The 25078-nt window shown below is 37.7% G+C and overlaps 1 long non-coding RNA gene across 2 annotated transcripts in view; it reads left to right on the forward strand.

Annotated features, from left to right (window-relative positions):
- The first annotated feature begins 1700 nt into the window (after positions 1-1700).
- Positions 1701-25078, forward strand: part of LOC127537892 (uncharacterized) — a 55283-nt gene continuing 31905 nt past the window's right edge. Inside the window, exons 1-4 of one of the 2 annotated variants that reach the window (XR_007947636.1) lie at positions 1705-2042; positions 5815-5934; positions 13594-13730; positions 18384-18567. This is a non-coding gene — a long non-coding RNA (uncharacterized LOC127537892). Of the gene's footprint in view, positions 2043-5814; positions 5935-13593; positions 13731-18383; positions 18568-25078 lie in introns of those variants that run through there. The other variant, XR_007947637.1, reaches the window with a different exon arrangement.

Raw genomic sequence — 25078 nt, forward strand, 5'->3', positions numbered from 1 at the left:
CTTTGACCATTTATCAATTGGAGAATGGCTTGATTTCTTATAGAGTCAATTCTCTATATACCAAAATGTATGTTTTATACAATATATTTAGTCCATCACCTTTCTTTCAGCAGATAGCTAGTATTCCTTATCATCAGTCTTCTGTAATTATGATTAATCATTGCATTAATCAGTTAAATCTTTTTAAATGTTTTTACAATATTGTTATAAATTGTTCTCTTGCTTCTGCTCACTTCACTGTATATCAATTCATTAATGTCTTCCCTTATTTCTCTTTGGGAAAGTTCCTTTCATCAGTTCTTACAATGCCACAGTATTTTATTACATTTATACACCATAATTTATTCAGTCTTTCCCCAATTCTTGGCACCCCTTTAGTTTTCATGTCTTTGATTCCACAAAAAGAACTTCCAAAGGGGCAGCAGCAGCTAGATGATGCAGTCTATAGAGCACAAGCCCTTCAGTCAGAAGTTCAAATCCCAGCTCAGATACTTAATACTTACTAGCTGTTTAACTTGGGCAAATCACTTGACCTCAGTTGCCTGGCCAGAAAACAAAGAAAAGAGCTTCTATAAACTGCTTTGTTATATGCTGGACTTTTTTGCTCTACAATGATAACCCTCCTTCCAAGGATATACCTTGCCTAGGCCTATGTGACATCAAATAGCATGAGTTAACATTTCTGTGGAAGTTGGAGGAAATCTTGCTCTAGTCTCTCCAGAACTCCAGCAAAGTATAACTATTTTCCTATTGGACATTTCAAATTGGAAATCTAATTTGGCTTTGATGCCTTTTATGATCTGGCCTCTCAGTTTAAACCTTTTTTTATTGCTGATCCTAAGAAATGATATTCCATCTCCCTCTTCTGAATGTTTTCATTGTTTTTTCTCCATGCATGGAATTTTATTTCCTCATATCTATCTCCTAGATTCCCAGCTAAAAAGGAGAATTGTTGGAGAAGGCTTCTTGTAGAAGGTGGAATTTTATGTCATTGGACCAAGTATAATTCTAGACGACCATTGGTGAAGGATCTATTCATCTTCTGACAGAGAGGTGTTAAGACTAAGGTTACAAAATAAGACATACTCTTTTTGGACGTGGTCAGTATAAGAATTTGTTTTGCTTGACTCTGCTATTAGGTTTTGTTCTTTTTAAACTAAAATTTTTTTTAAAGTGCTACATAAATGTAAGGTATTATTATTAGACAATAAGGTCCCTTCCAGGCCAAGATTCCATGGTGTTAAAATCCATTCCAGGAGAAAGCGCACTGGCTTTGTAATCAGAAGTCAGGTTCAAAACCTTCTTCAAATGAGGACCCCCTTTGGGACCCTCGGAGATGACATTTGCATTCGTAGCCTCCACAAAAACATTTCATCTTTAAAAAGGGAGGGGAAAAAAAGGGGGGGGGGAGAGGGGATAAATTAAATAAATAAAAAGGGAGGGAATTGGGACAAAATAATTAAATTTTAACTAAGCCCCTAAGTGGGATGAAGCTTCCCTACCCCAAATTCAAACCTAGGTGCTAAGGCTGTTCCTATGATTCTTCTGGCCAAATTATTCAAGGCTGTATTTAGAAATAAAATTCTCAAATACCCAAGTCAGTCACAGTTCGGGACCCTCCTGAATAAGCCCCTCTTATGGGCTGCACCACTGAAACCGGGAAGCCATGGAAAGGGGGGGGGGGGCCGACGCAGGAGGTGGTGGCGCGGACACTCGAAGGCTCGAGCGGGCCTTTCTGTGGAGCCCGAGGGGAAAAAGCCGTTGGCTTCCCCCTCAGCCCGCAGTGGAGCTTGAGGGTAGCCCCGGCTCTCCTCCTCCTCTGATTCCTCCGCGTGCTCTTCCTCCCCAGAAGCTATCCCTGAGACCCCGGGACGGGGTAGCAGGAGGGAGAGCTCCGGAAGCCGGACCGGGAGCTCTGAGAAGAGAACGCGACCGGCGAGAATGGTGGGCCCCGAGAACGTTGACAGGCCCAGCGGCTCCCGAAGCTGAGCCTGGAGGGGAAACTGCAGCTTAGGAAACCAGGGCGGACAGCCCCGAGCTGAGTAAGTGACCAAGGGGCGGGGCAGGGAGGGGCGGGGAGAGGATGGGATGGGGAAGAAGACTCGATCTAATCGGGATGTGGAGGGCGGAGCGGGCGGGGCGGGGCGGGGCGGGGTTGGGAGTACTGGACCCGATGCCGTAGGGATGGAGATGAGAATAGGGATGGGGAAGGTTGGATTAGACTGGACCGAACCGGCACAGACCCGACGGGGCGAGGTTGAGGTTGGGCATAGAGACGGGTATGGTTCTCCAGCCTTGGTGGTTGTATTAGAGGCAGTTCTGCACCTGGGAGCGAGCTGGTGAACGGATAAAATTCAAAAGGAACCAAAGTAACGGATAATTCGAACTAGGTTCCTCCAGGCTTACACCTGCAGAGCCATGGGCTGGAAGTCCCGTACGGCCCCTGCCACGGGCTCGGTCTGATTTCTTGAGGTTGGCAGCTAGTTAATGCCCAGCTCCAGGGCAAGGAAGGAAAGAAACTCAATCCCCTCTTCCCCCCAACCTCGGCGATTCCACCCTTTCGGCCGAGGGTAAACCGAGCTGACAGGACACGTATTTTACGGAGGGACCCAAGCTGGAGCCGAATTCCCCGCTCCAGAATCCCTTAGTCAGGGACCTCCACCCCATCTCCCGCTGCCATCAGGGTCCTCCAGAGAGGACTCAGCTCCGAACTTTGAGCAGATGATCCCGAAAGACAAGGTCAGGGTCGGTCTAGGGTCGGTGATGAGTTAATGAAGTCTATTATCACTAGGGGAGCCCTGAAGCAGGACCTCGAGGAACGAAAAGGAGGAAAGGTGGGCTTCTTAGATGGGCCTTAGCAAAGCAAGAGCAGCTCAGAGGAAAGCACAGAGGGGAACATTGGGAGCAGATGTAATTTGTCAAACTGTTCCCTTGCTATTTATCCAGTGACTTAGTTTCCCAGAGCTGAAGGTCATCTACTGCAGCCCTCTCCCTCTATTTTTGCAGAGAAGTTTCTAAGGCTACCTATGGAATTTAGTAGCAGAGTCGAAGCTGAAATTCAGGTCTGTTACCTGTGTGTGAGAAGGTATACATACCTTTGTCAGTGAAAACTTTCAGCTCCTTGGAGTGTTCAGTGCCGCATCTCCAGCCATTGATGGTTCATTATCAGTATGGTTATTATTCTTAAAAATGATAAGCTTCTTATCAGAAAACAATAGTAAATGAAGGAAAGCACTTCTATTGCCCTCTTTTGGGATCTCAGAATCATATTTTCAGACTTGAAAAAGACCTCCAAGTCCCCAGTCTGGTATAATAAGCCTTATCAGAAAAGGAATATTCTTTGCAACATACTCAAAAAAAATTATTCATCCCACTTTTTCTTAAAGGTCTTCAAAAGAGATGGGAACCCACACCCTGGAGACAATCCATTTTATATAAGAGCAACTCTGATTGTTAGGGTTGTTGTTTTCTCTTACATCAAACCTAAATTTGCTTCTTGGCAACTTACCAATTTTCTTAGTTCTGCCCTGAAGGGTCAAACACCTAGCTCAAAATCTTTCTACAATACAGCTTTTAAAATATTTGGCAACAAAGACAGAATCGTCTATTAAGTTGCTTCTCCTGCATAAATAAACTTTAGTTTCTTCAAATGATTCTCCTTTGGGAAGAAAGTGAGGCTATTCAGCAATCTGGATGCCCTCTTTTGATGCCGAGGACCTTATCAATATCTTATAAATTATGGCATCAAGTACCTGTAGAGGGCCAGAGCTCTGGAGAAGTATATTTGAAACAAGATACTTACAAAAAGGTGTTAACTCCCTATTCAACATGTAAAGGACTGCTTGCCATCTGGGGGAGGGGGTGGAGGGAGGGAGAGGAGGGAAAAATCGGAACAGAAGTGAGTGCAAGGGATAATGTTGTAAAAAATTACCCTGGCATGGGTTCTGTCAATAAAAAGTTATTTTAAAAATAAATAAATAAATATTTTTTTTAAAGGTGTTAACTCAGTGGAATTGATGAGATAATTGTTCTCTAGTTCACATATATATTTAGTATGGTGATGTTAACGGTTCTCTAGTTCACATATATCTAGTATGATATGATATAATCACTCTAGTTGGTATATACTCAGTATGCTGTAATGATGTAATTATAATAAGGTATTTAAGGTCTGAGAGAACTGGGGACAAGGGCAGTCAGTCAGAGTGAACAGACTGTGAAAGAGACGGAGTGTGGAGGAGACACTAAAGACGTTAACTCTATTCCTTACCATCCTCATGGTAACTACCCTGCTGAGACCAAGGCCCATCAGGAGGACCACCAGAAAGCTAGCCTGGACATTACAAGTACCAAACACAACATTCCTAATGTCTGATCAGGGATCCCATTGGATTGTGAATTCTTTAAAGACAGGAACAATCTTTTGCCTCTTTTTGGGTCCCCAGACCTTAACACAGTGCCTAGTATGTTCTAGATGCTCAAAAAGTATTTATTGACTATGACTTCCCTAATGTCTCTCAAGGTAACCCAAGATTACATTTTTTTAAACTGTCATTATTATCAGTATTGATTTGAACAGCTATCAGTCCACTATAACACTCAGATCGTCATCAGAAAAATTTACTGTTTGGTCTTGCATCTCATAGCTTGTATTTTTGAAACTGATTTTTTGAATACAAGTGTAAAACTTGGCATTTAGCCCTATTAATTGTATAACACAATTTTTAAAAATTTTATTTTTTCCATCATACACATTTCTCAATATCCTTGCCATAGTCTTCCCTTGTCACAGTAAATAAATGAATGACAGGGAGAAAAATGTATATTTACTATGTGCCAGAAACTGAACTAAAAACAAGAGGTACAAATGCAAAAGATAGTTAGCTTTTGCCCTAAGGGATCATATATTCTAAAAGGAAAAATTATATAGATTGTGGTGTGATTGTATAGATGGGTGTTGATCAGGAAGGATGAAGTGATGGAGATGATAAATGATTGATATACCATAATTAGAAGCAATGGCAAAAGGGTGAGTACATATACATTGGGGCTGGCAAGAAGATGCTGGGGTGAGGTATAGGTATGTATCTGGGGTCAGCTAACTACAATGAGTTTTTCCCAATCATGGAGCTAGGGATCCATTTGAGAGAAATGACCAGGTAGCATGGAGTTGTTAGAAGGAGGTTTCTAAATCTCGGTGTTACAAGATGTTCTGAATTCTGATTACCTTTGTCAAATAAGAATGTCTCTTTGATTAAGTTACAGAATCAATTCAAGTCATAAATTAGATATAAATAATTCCTAAACAATTAATCAATTTAATTTAATATAAATTAGAAACAAATAAGTCTTTAATTTGTGAGACGAAAATGCTGGGGTTGGTTGAAAACTTATGATAATTGTACAGGAAAGTTCATATGTTTGGTTAAAGAGAATCAATCAGTCATGATCTTTGGGAATTAGAGGACACAAGCCAATTCAGAATCTGGTATTCCGATGCCAGGCCAGGGAAAGAAATACTAAGTAGAAAACATAGACAATAAATTGAAATGAAATCTCAGGCTGACCTAGGCAGTCACGTTCATTCGGTGTTAAAAGAATTCATCAAAACCAACTGACCCACCATCCATATAAATGAGCACAAGAAAAGAGACATGTTTAATAATATTAATGTGGATCTTTAGCTTTAATCAGAGTTCAGCAAACGTCTAATGTTTTTTGTTTTAATGTTAATTAGCCTGATGATGATTATCTTAGTTTACTTTCTTGCTTTGTAAATCTTCAATGTTTCTCCTTTTTTTCCTTTCTTTTAAGATCACCAAAACATCGCAAATCCACACCCAGAGCTTTGTCTTATTCAACTTCTTTTGTGATCTTTGATGAATTAGGGGTTTTGAAGAGAGGCTTGTATTAACTTATCTCATCCATCAGAAGGTAAGCCCTTTGTCTTTGTATAGTGCTTTTAATTATTTGCTTATATGCCAACATTTCAGATTTTCTACTTAGCTCTGATCTTTTCATCAAGAATTCTTGGACATCCCCTATTCTAGTAAATGCCCATTCTGTTTCCCTTGCTGTCATAGTTTTATACTCAGTTTTTCCAGGTAAATTATTTTTGATTATAAGCACATATCTCTTGCCTATTGAAACATTATATTACTAGCTTTGTACCTTTATAGTATTAGCTAATAATTCTTGTGTAACCCTGGCTGTAATTTCTTGGCATCTGAACTTTTTTTGATTATTTGCAGTACTTTTTCTTTGACCCAGGAGTTCTTAGCTGACATTCCTGGAGTTTTTTATTTGGGCTTTTCTTTCAGGATGTGACCCATGGATTTTTTCTCTTTGCAGTTTTCTTTGGTTCCAATAGATCTGTCAGTAAGTTAGTAAATATTTTTTAAGCACTTATGTTATGCCAGGCACTGTGCTAAGAGCTTGCATACACAAGAAACTTCCTACTCTCAAGAAGCTCATATTTTAATGGAGGAGACAGTATGCAAATAACTTTATAAATAAACCACATTCAAGATATATTGGAAATAATAAGGAATCCCTGGAATTAAGGAGGATACGGGGGAAAGCCTCCTGCAAAAGGCCTGAGCAAAGATGATTAAGGAGGTAGGACACTAGGGAAAAGTAGTGTTACAGAAACTGGAAAGAGACTTCAAGGAGAAGAGAATGATGGATAGTCTCAAAGGTTACAGAGAGGTCAAGAAGGATGAGAATTGAGAAAAAGCAATTAAGAGATTGCTAGTGACTTTGGAGCAAGGAATTTCATTCATTGAACAATGAAATCAGAAAACAAATGATAGAGTTAAGAAGAGAGCAAGAGAAAAGAAAGTAAAGGGAACCATTAAAGAAATTCTTCTCAAGTAGCTCAACCACAAAAGGGAAGAAATATAATGGAACAATAACTAGTGAATATTGGAACATACAAGTGAGGGATTTTTCAGGATTAGACATGGATATAATTGTAGGCAGTCAGGAAGCACTCAGTGGACCAGGAGAGATTAAAGATAAGTGAAAGGCATTTCTAAAATATATAGAGAACTGACTCAAAATTATAAGAATTCAAACTATTCTCTAATTGATAAATGGTCAAAGGATATGAACAATTTTCAGATGAAGAAATTAAAACCACTTCTAGTCATATGAAAAGGTGCTCTAAATCACTATTGATCAGAGAAATGCAAATTAAGACAACTCTGAAATTCCACTACACACCTGTCAGATTGGCTAAGATGACAGGAAAAGACAAGGATGAATGTTGGAGGGGATGTGGGAAAACTGGGACACTGATGCATTGTTGGTGGAACTGTGAACAGATCCAACCATTCTGGAGAGCAATTTGGAACTATGCTCAAAAAGTTATCAAACTGTGCATGCCCTTTGACCCAGCAGTGTTACTACTGGGGCTTACATCCCAAAGAGAGCATAAAAAAGGGAAAGGGACCCACATGTGCACAAATGTTTATGGCAGCCCTCTTCATAGTGGCAAGAAACTGGAAACGAAGTGGATGTCCATCAATTGGAGAATGGTTGAGTAAATTGTGGTATATGAATATTATGGAATATTATTGTTCTGTAAGAAATGATCAGCAGGATGATTTCAAAGAGGCCTAAATTTAGAGCCCTACATGAACTGATGCTGAGTGAAATGAGCAGAACCAGAAGATCATTATACACGGCAACAAGAAGATTATATGATGATCAATTCTGATGGACATGGCTCTCTTCAAAAATGATCTGATTCAGGATGAAGAAAGTCATCTACACCCAGAGAGAGGACTGTGGGAACTGAGTATGGATAACAACATAGTATTTTCATCCTTTTTTGTTGGTGTTTATTTACATTTTGTTTTCTTTCTAATTTTTTTCCTTTTTTATCTGATTTTTCTTATGCAGCATAATATTTGTGGAAATATGTGTTGAAGATTTGCATACATTTAACATATACTGGATTACTTGCTATCTAGGGGGAGGGGTGGAGGGAAAGAGAAGGAAAAGATTTGGAATACAGGGTTTTGCAAGGGTGAATGTTGAAAATTATCCATGCATATGTTTTCAAAATGAAAAACTCTTAATTAAAAAAAAGATGAAGTGAGAGGGATTATAGAGGGAGTAATTTGCTGAAGAAGAAATGATGGTTGAGGATCATATCTGTAGGTAGAGGAGTTTGCCTTTTTATGTGAGATGGAGTGAAGGATATTTGAGTGATGAGGAAGAAGGAAGAAGATGGAGCTCTTGACACATGTTCTCAATTTTTTTTTAATTAAAAAGTGAGGCAAAGTTTGTTAGTACAGTATAGTTGTGGGAGGAGCCACAGAACATTTGAAAAGATGAAAAAAATTGGAAAAGCTACTGAGGATAGTGAATTAATTAGAGATGTGTAAATATAATCCATGTTATACAAAGAGAGAAGTGATATATTTGAGTGTAACGAGATCAGGGGTATAATAATCTGTGTGTGTGGTTGAGATTGGGAGAAGTAGGTCATGTGAAATGAATAATCTGAGGAACCTTGAGGTTAGGACATTTGAGACACTATCAGTGTTTAAAGTCCCCTAATAAGAGCAGGAGTTGAATAAAAGAGAAAAACTGTGAGCCAGGCAGTGAATTTATTCATTCATTCATTTATTCATTTATATTTAATTTAGCTTTTGAGGCATTTGGGATTAAGTGACTTGCCTAGGATAATACAACTAGAAAGGGTTAAATGTCTGAGGGCAGATTTGAACTGAAGTCCTCCTGACTTCAGGACTGGTACTCTACCCACTTCATCACTTAGCTACCCCAGGCAGTGAACTTATTAAAGAAAGAAAGCAAATGTTCTGGAAGTTGGTAGACAAAACCACCAGCATTTTGAATGGGTAGAAGATAACAAATTGAGTGTACATCAAACAAGGAGGGGTTCCTGGGTTAGAGGGAAAACTTGGAAGTAAAAGGGGGTGGGGAGGAACTAAGGAATATTCCAACTTCCCCAACTCAATCAGTGATTTGGGAAAATGAGTAAAAGTGTAACCTGTCTGGTAAGGGAAGCCAAGAGGGTTATGTCATCAGGGGGAGATGGAAAGGAAAGACTTTTAAAGGTGAAAACCATTTTGTTGCCTATGGAGCAGGCTTTCCAGAGGGGGCACAACTGAGGGAGTTGGTAGGGACATTGAGGAAGTTGAGTAGGAATAAGAGATCAGATAGTAAGAGATGAGGAATAGGGTTTAAATGCCTGAAGGATTTCAGAATCATTGGATTGGGGAGGAGGATGGGAGAGAAAGTTTAATAATCTTTGAGGAATTAATGCTGGTAGGTTTTCATTGTCCAAAGGGGTTTGACCACAGGGTCCCAGGGTCAAGAAGTTCAAGTGAGGGGATAAATGCTAGAAGTTGAAGGGATGCTATTAGTATTCTTTCCCCAAAGCAAGAAACCCAGATTAGAGACTTTATGGGATGGGCATCCTCTTCTCTAGAATGGAAGTCAGGTATCTCTTCCTGAGACTGTCAAGGAGGTACAGGTACAGGTACAGGACCTTCCTTGTTGAAATCCAGGCAGTTTTTCTTTCGTGATTTCTTGAAATATGACCTCCAGACCCTCTTTTTGGTGATGTCTTTCAGATATTTCAATAATTTCTAAAATTATTTATCTTGGATCTATTTTCCAAATCATTTGTTTTTTATTGAGAAACTCTACATTTTCTTGTTGTTTTTTTTTTTTAGTCTTTTAACTTCATTTTATTTTATTTTTTGTCTTAAGGAGTTAACTTCTGCTTAGTTCATTCTAATTTTCAAGAAGTCTCTTATATGAGTAAAGTTGAATACAAGTTGTTTTTAAAAGGAGTGGGGGGAGCTTTTGAATCCCAAGAAAACGATTTTATATTTGCCCCAGGAGATGATAGAAAGTCATTGGAGATTACTGAATAGGGTCAGACTTGTGCTTTAGGAAAATCACTTTGACAGTTGAGTGTAGACCTTGGCAACTGTTTGGATATAGAGAGTGAGGAGTTGAGGACAACCCGTAGGTTATAACCCTGGAAGGGAGAAAAATTGGGAACACAGAAAGTTTTACAAAAATGCTTTGAATCACTATTGATTAGATGCAAATTAAGACAACTCTGAAGTACTACTTCACACCTCTTAGATTGGCTAAAGTGACAGGAGAAGATAAAGATAAATGTTGGAGGGGATGTAGGAAAACTGGGACATTAATGCATTGTTTGTGGAGTTGTGAAATGATCCAAGCATTCTGGAGAGCAATTTGGAACTCTGCCCAAAGAGCTATAAAACTGTGCATATACTCTTTGACCCAGCAGTGTTTCTACTGGATTTGTATCTCAAGGAAATCATAAAAGAGGGAAAAGGACCCACTCGGCAGTAATGTTTGTTGCAGCTCTTTTTGTGGTGACAAAGAATTGGAAAATGAATGAATGCCCATCAGCTGGGAAATGGTTGAATAAGTTATTATGGCATATGAATATAATCGAATATTATTATTTTATAAGAAATAATGAGTAGGCTAATTTCATAAAAGCTTAGAAAAACTTACATAACTGATATTGAGTGAAGTAAGCAGAACCAGGGTAATATTGTACACAACAATAACAACAGTGTGTGATTATCAGTTAAGATAAGACTTAGCTCTTCATTCAGGGATCCAAGGCAATTCCAATAAACTTTGATGCCATCCACATCCAGAGAGAGAACTATGGAGACTGAATGTGGATCGCAGCATAGGATTTTCATCTTTTTTTCTTTTGTTTTATTTTTTTCTATCTCATGGTTTTCCCTTTTTATTCTGATTTTTCTTTCCCAACATGACAATATGAAAATATGTTAAAAATGTACACATATAATAAATAAGGGGGGAAAAAAGATGGTCCCATTCATTCTGGCATAACATATTACCTCTTTGTGATCATCTCTTCTTTTTCTGCTTATTCACTAATCATGCCTCTCTTAACAAATTCTGCCTTGAATTAAAGTCCATTGAAAGTCTTACCTAGAATACATCCAGCCATTCTGGAGAGCAATTTGGAACTATCCTCAAAAAGTTATCAAACTGTGCATACCCTTTGATCCAGCAGTGTTTCTACTGGGCTTATACCCCAAAGAGATACTAAAGAAAGGAAAGGGACCTTTATGTGCCAAAATGTTTGTGGCAGCCCTGTTTGTAGTGGCTAGAAGCTGGAAAATGAATGGATGCCCATCAATTGGAGAATGGCTGGGTAAATTGTGGTATATGAATGTTATGGAATATTATTGCTCTGTAAGGAATGACCAGCAGGATGAATACAGAGAGGCTTGGAGAGACCTACATGGACTGATGCTAAGTGAGATGAGCAGAACCAGGAGATCATTATACACTTCGACAACGATATTGTATGAGGATGTATTCTGATGGAAGTGGATTTCTATGACAAAGAGACCTAACTGAGTTTCAATGGATAAATGATGGACAGAAACAGCTACACCCAAAGAAGGAACACTGGGAAACGAATGTGAACTATTTGCATTTTTGATTTTCTTCCCAAGTTATTTTTACCTTCTGAATCCAATTCTCCCTGTGCAACAGGAGAACTGTTTGGTTCTGCAAATATGTATTATATCTAGGATATACTGCAACATATTTAACATATATAGGACTGCTTGCCATCTTGGGGGAGGGGGGTGGAGGGAGGGAAGGGAAAAAACAAAACATAAGCAAGTGCAAGGGATAATGTTGTAAAAAATTACCCTGGCATGGATTCTGTCAATACAAAGTTATTATTAAATAAAATAAAATTTAAAAAAAAGAAAAAAAAAGAAAATTTAATGTCATATCAGTAGGGTAAATAAAAGCAAATTTAATACAGAGAAGAAAAAAAAAAAAAAGAAAGTCTTACCTATTCATCCAGCCATTCTGGAGAGCAATTTGGAACTATCCTCAAAAAGTTATCCCAAAGTATCCCAAAGAGATACTGAAGAAGGTTAATCAGAGAAATGCAAATTAAGACAACTCTGAGATACCACTACACACCTGTCAGATTGGCTAGAATGACAGGGAAAGATAATGGGGAATGTTGGAGGGGATGTGGAAAAACAGGGACACTGATACATTGTTGGTGGAATTGTGAACACATCCAGCCATTCTGGAGAGCAATTTGGAGCTATGCTCAAAAAGTTATCAAGCTGTGCATACCCTTTGATCCAGCAGTGTTTCTACTGGGCTTATATCCCAAAGAGATACTAAAGAAGGGAAAGGGACCTGTATGTGCCAAAATGTTTGTGGCAGCCCTGTTTGTAGTGGCTAGAAGCTGGAAAATGAAAGGATGTCCATCAATCGGAGAATGGTTGAGTAAATTGTGGTATATGAACATTATGGAATATTATTGTTCTGTAAGGAACGACCAGCAGGATGAATACAGAGAGGACTGGCGAGACTTGCATGAACTGATGCTGAGTGAAATGAGCAGAACCAGGAGATCATTAGATACCTCAACAATGATACTGTTTGAGGATGTATTCTGATGGAAGTGGACCTCTTTGATAAAGAGAGCCTTAATTGATCAAAGATGGACAGAAGCAGCTACACCCAGAGAAAGAACACTGGAAATGAATATAAACTGCTTGCATTTATGTTTTTCCTCCCGGGTTATTTATACCTTCTGAATTCAATTCTCCCTGTGCAACAAGAAAACTGTTTGGTTCTGCACACATATATTGTATCTAGGATATACTGCAACCCATTCAACATGTAAAGGACTCTTGCCATCTGGGGGAAGGGGTGGAGGGAGGGAGGGGAAAAATCGGAACAGAAATGAATGCAAGGGATAATGCTGTAAAAAAAATTACCCTGGCATGCGTTCTATCAAAAAATTATTTAAAAAAAAAAAAAAGAGAGATACTGAAGAAGGGAAAGGGACCTGTATTGCCAAAATGTTTGTGGCAGCCCTGTTTGTAGTGGCTAGAAGCTGGAAAATGAATGGATGCCCACAATTGGAAAATGGTTGGGTAAATTGTGGTATATGAATGTTATGGAATATTATTGTTCTGTAAGAAATGACCAGCAGGATGAATACAGAGAGTCTTGGAGAGACTTACATGAACTGATGCTAAGTGAAATGAGCAGAACCAGGAGATCATTATATACCTCAACAACGATACTGTTTGAGGATGCATTCTGATGGAAGTGGATTTCTTCGACAAAGAGACCTAACTCAGTTTCAATTGATCAAGGATGGACAGAAGCAGCTACACCCAAAGAAAGAACATTGGGAAATGAGTGTAAACTGTTTGCATTTTTGTTTTTTTCTTCCCAGGTTACTTTTACCTTCTGAACCCAATTCTTCCTGTGCAACAAGAGAACTATTCGGTTCTGCAAACATATACTGTATCTAGGATACATTTTGCCATATTTAATATGTATAGGACTGCTTGCCATCTGGGAGAGGAGGTGAAGGGAGGGAGGGGAAAAGTTGGAACAGAAGTGAGTGCAAGGGATAATGTTGTAAAAAATTACCCTGGCATGGGTTCTGTCAATAAAAAGTTATAACTAAAAAAGAAAGAAAGAAAGAAAGAAAGTCTTACCTAGAATTTACACAGATTTATTTCTTTTGATAATTAGGACATTTGCCCTTCTCCAGTCCAGTGATACTTCTATTCTACATGATCTTTCAGAGTTCAATGACAGTACCTCAACAATCACATCTACCAGTCCTTCTAAGCTCATCTGAACTTGGTGACATGAACACATAGGGGCAGGTAGGTGCTCTTATTATTTCACTGCTTATGGTGAATGTCACTTTCTGTTTAGACATTTTTGTTTAGTCTTCTCCAATGTCCCTGACCAAAAAAAAAGAAAGAAAGAAAAAAGAAAAGAAAGTAAGGGCTATCAGTGCATTCTCTCTGCCCTCCATTAATATTAACTGTCCCAAGCCGTAGTCCCCATTACTCCTTGTTCCTGTGCAACAAGAGAACTGTTGGATTCTGCACACATATATTGTATCTAGGATATACTGTGACATATTTAACATGTATAGGACTGCTTGCCATCTGGGGAGGGGGTGGAGGGAGAGAGGGGAAAAGTCAGAACAAAAGTGAGTGCAAGGACTTTTTTGTATGTAAGGACTGGGATTTTCCACAAACTCTTCATTGATTTCCTCTTTCTGGGTTGTCTGGTGTCAATACCTGTTGTCAGAGATAATTCTGTTTTTATTATACATTGATCCTAAATTCTTTATATTTTGCTTCCTTCCTCCTCCCTTCACAACTCAATCTAGATTTCTTTATGTAGCATCTGGAGCAGCCTCATTTTCTACTGGAGATCCCCAGAAAAGCTACTCTAGTTCAACTATTCTTAGAATCCACATCCCACAAAACCATAGTGCATGAGTGCCCACCGAGGTGTTTAACTTACACACAGCAGCCAGAAAACACGATAAATGTAAAGCAAAGATATTTAATGCAATAGCACTAAGTAGCAGTAAGCCCTTTGCCCCCACGTACACGCACTGTTAGTAAGACTGCACCTCCCTCGGGAGCTCGCGCTGAGCATATGTGGGCCCTGCCGGGGCTTCAGGGCCCCCAGCCATGTGTGGTGTCCTCGAGAAGCTCTGGGTGAGCCTGGGCCTGGCTTTGCCTTTGTCCCTCTCCATGCTCCCTAACTCTCAGGGCTGGGCTTGGTCCCAAGGCCCCGGTGGCCGTGTTAGCTCCCCTCTGACAGGGGCCAGTGTTTCCAAGCCTTTGGACGGTGGGTGGAGGTGCTTCAGTCACTGGCCGGGCTGCGAGTCCCCATCTTCAGTCAGATCCCAGGAGGAGGACTCCTGATTGAACCAAGCTGAAGTCTGTCTCTCTGTGCCCGGGCTGAAAATGCGTGTCTGTCCAGCCAACCGATTTAAGGTTTTAAATTCACAAAATGTGCTCTGACCCGGCATGCAGAATAGAGAAGGCAAGTCCTTACTTTCTATGCACTTGGCATTTCCTCCTGCCCTCTTACATACGCGTGAGCGACCAGCACCAAACCCTCCGGACTCTGAGCTGCCTTACACTTACATGAATCCCTCTTCTCATAATGCTATTCCAGACCCCACTGGGCTTTTTACTCATCCTATTTCTAGTCATGGGTATTTTCTAGTAAGAGTCAGTAATTCCCCTGAAGTGATGTTTGCCTTTTTAAATTATGATCCTTAGTATCCATTGCATATTGTTTGTGCATTTATGTATAAGCAAGACTCCAGAACAGAGTACAATGCAATCATCCCCATCCTTTCTTCATTCTAGAGACTGTACTCCTACTAACACAGCCCAAGACTGGATTGATTTTACCATTTGCCATATGATAAAATAAATTCATTCATACTAAGCTTGGGTTACATGAGCAGAAATGTAACATTCAAAATAATAAAAGCCCTAGGGAATACTACACATACAAAAATATGCAAAATATGAGTAACAAGACAAAAAAGAAAACCAACAATCAGTACCTTTCCATAAGAAATTTATTCTCCTAATGCTATACAAGTTTATTAAGAACAGGTCATGCTGAACTGGTATTTTTCCTCAGCAGGACCTATCAGATTACCTTGCATATAATAAAGACTTAATAAATGTTTATAAAATTTAATTAAATTGACTAATGATCCCTTCTTCCTTTTTCTGCATACTCAAAAACCATTTTTTAAATTTCTGTTCTAGTATTTTTAAATACAATCAAACTCACCAACTAATAGTTTGTAAAATATAATTTTCCCCTTTTATAAAAAAAAAAAAAACTGGAGCATTTGTCTATTTTGATTACTGTAGTAATCTCTTCCCTTTTTCCCAATCTAGTTCTCCCTGATCTGTCAGATATTGCTCACAGTTTCAATTATCACACCCCCAAGTATTTTTAGTGTCCTAGAATATCATTTATCTGGGCTAAATGACTTGGGAGGTAGTTAGATGTTTCCATTAACAACTGTCTAGGTCACATAATGTAGTAGGGAAAAGATTAGAGATCTGGGGTTCTTTAACTGGGGTTCACAGATCTTCAAAGAGTCTATGAATAAATTTTCATACTCTGTATTCTCTTTTCTTTTCTTTTTTTTTTTTTTCTTTTTGCTGAGGCAGTTGGGGTTAAGTGACCTGCCCAGGGCCACACAGCTAGGAAGTGTTAAATGTCTGAGATCAGATTTGAACTCAGGTCCTCCTGACTTCAGGGCTGTGCTCTATACACTGCACCACCTAGCTGCCCCATATTCTGTATTCTTAAATGGGAAAAAAGTCTTATTTTCACTAACCTTTGGGTTTCCTTTGTTGTCTCGTGTATTTTATCTTATACATTTAAAAATATTATTCCGGAAAAGAGGTCATAGGAGTCACCTATTTTCTAAAGGAGTCCATGACTCACAAAAGCTATGAAAAGCTAGTTACAATCACTGGGTCTCAATCTGAGCACTGACACTTAATAGATATATGACCCTAAGGATGTCACTATACATACTTTGTTTGGCTTCAGTTTGTAAAGAGGGATAATAATATTCATCTTACCTACCTAGAAAGGCTGCTGTAAACCTTAAAGCCTTCAACAAATATTTTGAATTCCCTGTTATCATTTCACAGGTCCATTAAGTCATTTCTAGAGATATGTAACTAGAATTGCACACTCTTTAAAGTTCATACATAGTGTGGTTTTAAATAAATGTTGCATAACATTTTGTGTTTTATTATTTTTCTTTTTTAAAAATCTTTTATTCATGCTTTTGAGTTTTATGATAGAAATTTCTCACCACACCCCACTTAATAGAACCCTTTCTTGTAACAACAAAAAAAAGTTTAAAATAATCATCAAAATAGAAAGAAGTGTAGTGGAAAAGCATTTATTAAGCTTACTCCATGCTAAACAAGTATTGCTCTAAAAGCTAGGAATACAAATGGAAAATTGGGACAGTCCCTGCTCTCAAGTAGCTTATATTAGGTAAGACAATGCATAAAAGAGATTTTAGTTTCATGGTCTACTTAGCAAAGCAGCAGGCAGTAGCAAGGCCCCAAAGGTTTTGGGGAAGAATGATCCGGCTAGTGATTCCAGACCAAGAAGACGACAGATCCCACTGAATTTCTGATAGAAGTGAAAATGGGAGGGGAAAAATCAGCAATCTGAGAATTGGCATTGGTGCCTAGGAAGGACTTAGCAATGGGTTCCTGAGGATTGGTTTAAAAGAAGGGAAGGTCTCTTCTATATCTGATAGCGTTTGGACCATTCTGTACCTATAGCCCACTACTTCTCAATTCTCAATTCCAGTGTCTTTTGATTTTGGTTTTTTTGACCACATTAGTGTGATCATCAAATACACATTCATATACACACACATATACACACACACACAGACACATGTGTCTGTGTGTGTGTGTGTGTGTGTGTGTGTTTGATTTGGTTAAAATTTTCTTTGCTTTGTATCATTTCATGTAAGTCTTTGCATATTTTTCTGTGAATTCATCATATTAATCATTTCTTATAATGTGTTCCTATTCCATTACATCCATGCTACAGGCTAAATGGCTGCTACTTTTTTTTCTTCCATAAGAAGTGATGCTATTAATAATTTGCTATGTATAAAACCTTTCTGTTCTTTACTTCCCTGGGTTAGATGTCCAATAGTGGGTGAAAAGGGATGAAGCATTGTTTTCTTGAATAATTCCAAATTATGTTCTAGCATGGTTCTACCAGTGGTGAGTTACTATGCATGTTTTTTTCTAGGTTGTTCCATCATTAATTTTTTATTCTATTCTTATTTTTGCTTATTCAGATATGAAATAAAATGTCAGAATTGTTGTATTTACTTTTTATCATGGAAACAGTATTTTTCAAATGACTGTTGGTCATTTGTATTTCTTCTGTTGAAAACTTCAATTTCTTGGGCCATATACTTGGAAATAGATATTAGTTTTATTTTTAGGTTTATGTCAATCCATATATGTCTTAGATATTATATTAGACTTTTATCAGAGATATTTGATGCAAATGTTTTTAATAAAATTTTATCTTCATCACAGTCATTTTCGATATACTCTCTAACCCAATCCAAAGAGCCTTCTCTTACAACAAAGAAAAAGTTAAAACAAAATGACATAGCAATTTCATCTGTTCCATGCCTGTAGTCTCTCCATCTCTCCATTTAAAAGATAGAGATGTATTTCTTCATCTTCTCTAAGGCTAAGATTATTCATTAAAATTAAACATGGTTTGAATGGCTTTTTTTTCTTGATTATATCCAATATTTGATGGACCACTTGGATTTTTTTCTCTATGTCTTATAGAAACATTATAAGGTGTCTAAAGTTATACTAGATTATAGAAGGAATACTGAAGCAGGGAGCTGATTGTCCTGCCCTATTGATACAATGTCTGGAGTATTGTGTTCAATTCTGGGTCAACAGGAAGGACATTGAGAAGCTGGAGTGCATCCAGAGAAGAGCACCTAGAATGGGGAAAGGCCTTAAGATGATGTTAGATGAAGGAACTGGAGACATTTAACCTGGAGAAGAGAAGACTTGAGAAAACATGGAAGGAAAACTTTACAATTAGAGCTATCTCAAATAAAATGAGTACCTTTGGGAAGCAGGAGGTTATTCCTTTGAACAAATGCTAAACTTAAGACCATTTATCCAGTGTGCTAGTGATTCTAGTTCAGTTATAAACTAGATAGATTAGATCACATCTGAAGTCTTTTTAAATTCCCACTGTCTTTGATTAAGAAACCTTGTAAAATTATGTTATTGAGAATTTAGAGCACATTCTTTTTTGTTTTTTTTAAATAATAGCTTTTTATTTTCAAATATATGCAAAGATAATTTTTAACGTTCACTCTTGCAAAATCTTGTGTTCCAACGTTTTTCTCCCTTCCTTCCCCGCCACTGCCCACCTCAGACAACGAGTAATCCAATATCTGTTAAACGTGTGCAATTCTTCTATACATATTTCCACAATTATCATGCTACACAAGAAAAATCAGATCAAAAAGGGAAAGAAAATGAGAAAGAAAATAAAAAAACAAGCAAACAACAAAAGTGAAAATACTGTGCTGTGATCCATACTTAGTTGCCACAATTCTCTCTCTGAATGCAGATGGTTCTCTCCATCACAAGATCATTGGAATGGTCCTGAATCAACTCATTCTTGAAAAGAGCCTTGTCCATCAGAGTCGATCATCTCATAATCTTGCTGTTGCCATGTATAATAGTCTCTTGGTTCTCCTCACTTCACTTAGTGCAAGTATCTCCAAGCTTCTCTGAAATCATCCTGCTGGTTGTTTCTTACAGAACAATAATATTCCATAATACTCATATATCAAAATTTATTCAGTCATTCTCCAAATGATGAGCATCCACTCAGTTTCCAGTTCCTTGCCACTACAAAAAGGGCTGTAGAGCACATATTTTTTAAGAATACAGCTTAGACACTTCCCTAAATTCATTAAATTGCACTTACCCACATTCATTTGTTCAACAGTTTTTAAGTTCCTATTAATTTACAGTATAACAGTGACCATGATCTTGGACAGGCTTCAGAAAATAGCAGAGGAGAACCTGACCTGCTGTGACATGTGTGTGTATTTGAGGTCATTAACAGTTAACACATGCGTGAGCAACAACAAAAATTGTAGTATGTCATAACTACTCACATAGTTCTAAGAGATTCTTTTGGCATGATAATCCTTTGGACCCCCCAAAACTAATGGTTACCGGCAACTTGAAGACTACTGTGTCCTGCTTCTTCCAGATTCTTTATTTAAAAAGGAGAGAAGCAGTACAGGATCATTTAAGGTCTTTCTTAGTTTTTCTCAAACTGATTTCAGTTTTGTTTTTGCCTCAAAAGAGGAAGAAATGTTCATATTCATGATGTCCTATCCTTAGGGTTCCTCTCCACAGTGACACTATGGAAAGATTAAACTTAAATTTTAAAGAAATAAAAGTGTTATGGCTGAGAGAGCATGTGAGAATGAACCTAATTAAGCTCTTCTATAGAGCTGGAGAGAAAGGAATTAGTGGAAAAGAGACCTAACTTAGATTAGGTCAGCCAGGGATTAGACTCCCTCTGATATGGATAATGGAATCTTATAGGTGAAAACCTATGAAGACCTGGGATGAATATGGTATACAATATAACTCATCATGAAACTAAGGAGCTCCTGCTGCAAAGCAAAGAGTTAATTTCCCTATTCTTTCCTCCCTCTCAATTTATTCTTTTTACTCAAATATTCAAATACCTGAAGTCAAAAGTAGAGTGGATCCCGTCCCAAAAAAAGACTATACTTTTCCTCTATTAGAATTTGTCTTTGAAGGATAGGTAGGATATTAACTAGAGGAGATTATTATATATTCTATGGTATATTTTAAATGGAAGGAATAGTATGGAGCTTAGCGATACCTTCTTGTACCTGTATCTGAATATGTCAGTTCACGCTATGTACTTGGTATCCTCACTCATCCACCCTCAAGGACTGGTTACCAAAATGTTTGGTAGTTATTTGTAGGTAGTTCTATCCTTATTCACAATAGGCCACCAGGTGGCAGTGTGTGTTCAATATTCATGCATCCCAGGAAAAAGGTTCTTGGTTCGAAAGCAGGTTTTTTTCTTGGCTTTAAGGAGAACCAAAGGACAGTAACTGAGGAAAAGGCATAGGTAAAATTAAATTGAGAAGGGTAGACAGGATTACAGTTAAGGGTAGAGATGCAGTGGGATAGGGATTCAATAAAAGCCCTATGTCATACTTCGTAAAATGCTTTCATATCGAAGAAAGTCATTTGTGATCTACTCATTAATGTACTACAATTGATCACATATGCTAAAATAGCATGTAAAGATGGAAAGAAAATTCAGACAACTCTGGAAGGCAGGATTAATAAAGGGACAGAAGCAAGATATGGGGGCGTCCCAAGAGCAGGGGTTGGAAGAAAGACCTAAATAGAAAGGAAGAGGCAATAAGGAAAATTAGAGTAGGCACTTAAGAATACCAACTTTTTTGGGGGGAAAGAGCTGCAAGTATGTACCTATGCTATGTAATGTGAAAATTGTAAAATAAGAATGGATTGGGAGAGGAGATGGTGAGAGGAGAGAGAATCACATGTTTAGGATGGTGCTGACATCTAACCTCAGGGGAATAGGATAGCATAGATAAAGATTAAAATGTAATCGTATCTCTTATGACTAAGTTGGGAGAGAAAAAAGTGTCCTTGGAAAAAAGCCCAAAGGTTTTTCCAGTTTACAGATTCAAGTAACTCTCTGAAAGGGACAGAGACATGCAGAAATTCAGACAGATGGTTCAGCCCCCAAGGTGAAAGTTGGGGATCATCAAACAAAATCACAATTCTGGGGAGATAGCCCAGACAATGGTTTCTCTGGTGTTCGATGAAGAAAAATGCCATAAAGAAAGAAAGTGCACATAGTTCCTTAACCAAGAAACCACCACCAGGAGCATTCCAACTGCTTAGTTGCCCTGCAGAGCATATCTATGTAATTAGCTCTTAATTATCCCAGTCAATGGGAAGGAGTTATGTGGTATACTCGAAATATCTGATAATCCAAAATTATTGTTTATATTAATTCTAAAATCAGATTTCCTTCCTTGAGTTCAAGCAAGTGTATTCAAAAGTAGTAAACAAACAAACAAACAAAAAATAGGAGAGAAGCCAATCTGAGACATATTTTGTCATAGCTAAGCGACAGGAAAATAGCCCAGAGGTGACTAGACTCCTATACTTCTACACTTTAACATGGGAATTGCAAAGAGCAGTAGTTTTCACTCCATAGCGTTTTACAGAAGTGGTTGTAGCAGAGGTGTCATTTCATTCACCTCACATACATTTGGAGAAGGCAGCCCTCAGACACAAGATAAACTTCCTTGGGCAAAAGTAGCTTGTCTGTAGTGTGGATGGGTTGTTATTCCAGAAGGCCAACAGCCCCAAGACACTTGTGTGCACGGGCTCTGGAAAAATGAGAAACAGTTCTGTATATAAAGCAAAGTGCTTTGTAAAGAGCTGAGTTCTGGCAAAGACAGTCAGGCACAGAATCCAGATAGTGCACGCACATGTCTCTCTTGTTACTTAGAGGCCTTCCTTCCCTGGAATAACATCCTAGCTTTGCCCAGAACAGGGATACTTTTGCCTAGTGAGGTTTATCCGGTATTTGAAAGGAAGGTTTCCTTTACTCATTATCTAAAAATACAGCTGCCTCTTAGGGATTAAGAGTGGAGATGCAGTGGAATAGGGATTCAATAAAAGCCCTATGTCATACTTCGTAAAATGCTTTTGTATCGAAGAAAGTCATTTGTGGTCTACTCATTAAATAAATTCTCTTTCATTTAACATTTTTTTCTACTTTTATTAAATGTTTTATTGATGCTGCCCCCCCCCTCCCCTTTCTAAGCTTCAGTGTCATTTCCCAATGACTCAGCCATCCGAGCAATCCTTTTAATAATTAGTTCAGGTCTAGAGAATAAGCCAAAAAGAATTTCCCATTGTTTCTAAAGTGAGGAAGAAATTTGGAAAAGTCTACCCTGGACTGGAATTCTTAATTTCTGATGTGTTTTTCAGCTTTGGTAAGGAGAATGTTTTGGTGAAGTGTGATAGGAAGAGGGACATCAAGATTTCAACAGCCTATGGTATATGATTTTTTCTTTTTTTTTTCTTAAGAAGAAATCACTTCTCTCCCATGGAATAGCCACAGACATAAACATACTTCTCAGCCTTCACTATCTCACTGAGAGAACCTTTGTGTTCTAGGAGAAAGCAAAAAGAGGAGATGCTATTCACTCCTTTAAAGGATCAAAGAAAATTGTAGGAAATTTCAGGAACCCAAACCTAATGTGTCCGAAATTTACTTAGGGACATTTGACCCCCAACCTTTATTACAACATATGTTGTCCTTTCTAATAATTAGTCAGGGGAACCAGGGAAGGAATAGATGAGTGATAGTGGGAGTGGTAGAAGAAATTATAGAATCCTAGAATCTTAGTTTTTTAAAAGCTGAAAGGGATAGTAGAGAGAATGCTTTCTGATTCCTGTTCCTAATTCTAATTAATCCTAATCTAATTCTTAATCCTATTCTTAAATCCCAAACAGCAAACAAGGTCTTCAGTGCTGAGAATGTAAAATGGCCAGTTGCTTGCCACTTCCAATTTACACTGCTATTCTCTTTTTCCTTCTTAAACACTGCTCCCAGAAACCCTAGCTTATTCAAGTTTTACTCTTTTTTTGTCATTAGGTAAAAATATCTTTGGCTCCAAATGGTGGCCTTATAGAAGAACAATTGAAAGCAAAGCAAACATTTACTCTTGGACAAGGAATTGATAAAATTTGAGATAGGCTTAGGTAAATAGCAGGCTATTTGTAGGCTAAAAGGGGAAAATAAAATGTAGACTTCTCTTCAAAAAGTTAATGGAATTTTAAAAAACTTTGCAAATCTTAAATATAAATGTAAATTATTTAAAACAAAAAAATAGAAAGAAAATTCTGGGTTGGCTAACTTGCCTTTCTTTAACAAATATAAAAAAATTTATTTGTTGAGGCTATTTCACAGACTTAAGAGGTCTGGAATAACTGGAATAGCCTGCCATTGTTTACTAGTTCATCCATAATTCAAGTTTCCAAGAGGAAATCTGCTGAGTACATTGTAGCTATTTAACAGGTAGTCTTGCCTAGTTCTCTGTTTCCTCCAATTTATACTTCACAAAGATGACAAAATAAATTGGCTGGAGTGCTTGAAAGTGTATAAAATGCTTTCTTTTAAAATTCTGTATTTTTTTTTAACAGTTGAAAAAATTGAAGCTTAAAGGTTTCAAAGTGTGAACTCCCTGAGGCCAAGAACTGTCTTTAGCCTCTTTTTATTCCTAGAGTTTAGCCAAGTTCCTGACCTACTATGATAGGTACTGAATAAATTCTTATCAACAGATCCACTGATTTAATCAGTCAAGTAAGGAAGTATCTTAGAGCTGAAACTTAAGCCCCAGTTTTCTAATTCAAAACTTAAAAAGTTAAACTTATTTACACTCCTAGTTCAAAAGTCAGTCATAAGCAAATCAAGTTAGAGAATTTCATTATTAATCATTAATTACCAACAGTTTCCAGATATTATAATTGGGTTGGCAGATCACTTGATAAAAATACAGAATTCTGTAAAAATACAGGATGCTACTCAATATATGGGCTATAACAATTCATATTTACCTTGATATATATCATTATCTACTCTAATGAGAAGATAAGGACAATCTTTCTGCCCAGCAAGTATATTTGAGTTATTTACACACTTTCTTCTTCCTTCTCGCTCTCTCTCTCTCTCTCTCTCTCTTGCTACATATATACTCGTATACTATGTATACATACATATATACACACGTACATACACATACATATAGAGAGATTGAATTTTGAATTCTTATCCCTGCTCTGTTACTAAAGCTTACCACAATGATTCCCATAATCACTATATAAAAGTTGAACAGCATTTGGTCTTTTAAAATGTCTTAAACTACAAAAGAAGGACTTTAATTAGCAAAATGTTTGATTTGACCAAAATATATATATATATGTATTTTGAGGTATTGTTTTTCTTTATGTCCTTATTCAATAATACTGTAGTGTGGTGATATATTCCCTTATTGTTAGTGGGAAGTACATCATGGTGTTATACTATAGTATATATATAGCACATATAAGCTATAGTAGTATAACCCACAGACCTAGAACCTTTAGGGACCCAACTTGTGCATGCTGAGTTGGAGGAGCATCCATAGAAATGCTGCTTTAATAAATGAATTGATGACAAAGTTCCTAGCACAAGACATTAATAATCATGATCACTTCTATTACATTAAAAAGAAAATCAAAGCAAAAGAATGCCAAAACAGCTGTTTTGCAATCATCAAATAAACAATGCCACAAATTAGGAAATATCTACACTGGAGAAGGGAGAAAAGATGTTGCGGAATCCTGGTATTGTCATGGGAAAGGGGGAAGTTCCTACAGTAAGGTGAGAGTTATTTTGATTAGGTTTGGATTTTTCTCCAAAGTTTCTGTAATTATGCTAAAATATTATTATGCAGATATTTTCAATCAACATTCTTCTATTGTCA

Source organism: Antechinus flavipes, chromosome 5 (assembly GCF_016432865.1).
Source record: "Antechinus flavipes isolate AdamAnt ecotype Samford, QLD, Australia chromosome 5, AdamAnt_v2, whole genome shotgun sequence".
Classification (NCBI taxonomy): domain Eukaryota; kingdom Metazoa; phylum Chordata; class Mammalia; order Dasyuromorphia; family Dasyuridae; genus Antechinus; species Antechinus flavipes.